The sequence below is a fragment of the Limulus polyphemus genome, unplaced genomic scaffold, assembly GCF_000517525.1.
Source record: "Limulus polyphemus unplaced genomic scaffold, Limulus_polyphemus-2.1.2 Scaffold4139, whole genome shotgun sequence".
Classification (NCBI taxonomy): Eukaryota; Metazoa; Arthropoda; class Merostomata; order Xiphosura; family Limulidae; genus Limulus; species Limulus polyphemus.
Genome location: NW_013669749.1, coordinates 97,967 through 100,086, shown reverse-complemented (window position 1 = coordinate 100,086; position 2,120 = coordinate 97,967). Strand labels below are relative to the sequence as shown.

General features: G+C 31.6%; 1 long non-coding RNA gene across 1 annotated transcript in view; it reads left to right on the top strand.

The window, feature by feature from the left end:
• The first annotated feature begins 895 nt into the window (after nucleotides 1–895).
• The window catches only part of LOC111088625, a 3,138-nt gene continuing 1,913 nt past the window's right edge, over nucleotides 896–2,120 (top strand). The window contains exon 1 of the long non-coding RNA XR_002613090.1: nucleotides 896–1,054. This is a non-coding gene — a long non-coding RNA (uncharacterized LOC111088625). The remainder of the gene's footprint in view (nucleotides 1,055–2,120) is intronic.

Sequence of the window (2,120 nt, the reverse complement as noted above, 5' to 3'; positions counted from 1 at the left end):
GTGTTTGACACCAGACATGGTGAGCTAGATATATTCTGTTCTTACAGTGAACACTAACATTACAGATCTTACTTCGAATCACTGGCACCTGATCAGGTAAACCAATGTGAAGTGTTTGACACCAGACATGGTGAGCTAGATATATTCTGTTCTTACAGTGATTATCAACATTACAGACCTTACTTCATATCTTCAGAATCTAATCAGATACACCAACATGAAGTGTTTAACACCAGACAAGATAAGTTAGGTAGTGGGTTTAATAATTAATACATGTTTACCATATTGGCATATTCATGATGATGAAGAAATATCATTTCAGATAAGTGTTTCTTAAACATCTTTTTATAGTCCTACAAAAATATATGTATTAAAGAGCTTAGTTCATTCTTAGGTAATATTTTGTGTTATTTGGTCTTTCTCACTTTCCAGAATTATCTGAATAGAAAATGTACTTACAGAGGAGAGAGAGAATATTAGATGAATTTGAAAAAAAGATATTTTGCTTTTTTTATACAGTTGGTTTCAAAGTTAAAATATCTTGGTAGTAGTAGGTAATAAGAAGAAAGTTAAATAGCATGATTTTTTTAGGAAAAATGCTTAGCTTTACTATAATGAGTGTTCTGGAATGCTTTAACTTAAAAGAATAGAGTATGATATTTTGTGAACCGAAAAATTATTTTAAAAACTAGAACTTTGAATTAGTCAAATATTGATTACATACATATACTTATAAAGTGTTTTGGTGACTTCTTCAGAAAATAAATCTTTTCATGTTTAATTTTCTCTATCTTTCAGTTTTTGTAAACTGTATGATTATTTTTATGTTTATTAAATGTTTGTACTTTATTAGTGCTCAGGTATTCAGTTTTGCTAGCTTATCCATCTATCCTGAAGACTGACTTGGCTTAAAAGGTTAGAGGCCATAAAACTACGTTAACCAGAAAGAGCCTAAAGAAAGAAAGAAAAACAGTCTAATGTAAGCTTTGAGAAAAATCCAAACAACTATGATGGACCAATAAGTGGACATGTCTGTATACATGCTGAAAGCCAGGTGAGAGATTGATATAAAATTAAGCAATAATTAAAATCGCTCTTAAATTACAATAAGCAGTAGTTAGCTTCATCTTTACAGGAACATGAAAAATGTTTTCATTTATAATTTGTTGCCGTATAAATGTAATGAAATGGAAGTGAGTTTAGCATGTAAATATAAGTTACAAAACACGTTTGAAAGTCATCTAGATCATATGACTAATAAGAATTCTTTTTAGAATATCAAAAGGTTTTTTTGATAATGCTGATAATATATATGAGTGTATTAGCCCGGCATGGCCAGGTGGTTAGGGTGCTCGACTCGCAATCTGAGGGTCGCGGGTTCAAATCCCCGTCACACCAAACACGCTCGCCCTTTCAGCTGTGGGGGCATTATAATGTGATGGTCAATTCCACTATTCATTGGTAAAAGAGTAGTCCAAGAGTTGGCAGTGAGTTGTAATGATTAACCGCCTTCCCTCTAGTCTTACACTGCTAAATTACGGATGGCTAGTGCAGATAGCCTTCGTGTAGCTTTGCGCCAAATTCAAAACAAACAAATATATGAGTGTTATTTTTAAATGCTATTTGAACCTTCCACCTTAAAAGACTATTTCCATAACTCTTCTACAACTGGAGGGGTGGGTGTCACTGACGTCCCTCAAATATTTACTTTCCCATTGAAGATCTGGAAAAGATTTATAAAAATAAGTTCCTTCTTTAAAGGCTAAAGCTAATTAATTAACTGCCAGTTTATTTTAATTGGCTTAAAGGTTTAAATGTATTATATATAACTCTGATGTTTTGCTTCTTTCAAGTATATAATGTATTCTTTTGACTTTGTTGTCATAAAATTAGTTGATAAATGGCTTATCTTCCTTTGCAAGTTTGAGTCACATGACTTTCAAGAAAATTGGTTCATTGAAGTTTGTTGCTTTTGATAAACAAAAAGTCAAATAACTTGTTTTGGAAAGAAAATATATTATCTGTTTGTGTATGTTAACCCAGGTTGGAAAATATATTATCTGTTTATGTATGTTAACCCAGGTTGGAAAATATATTATCTGTTTATGTATGTTAACCCA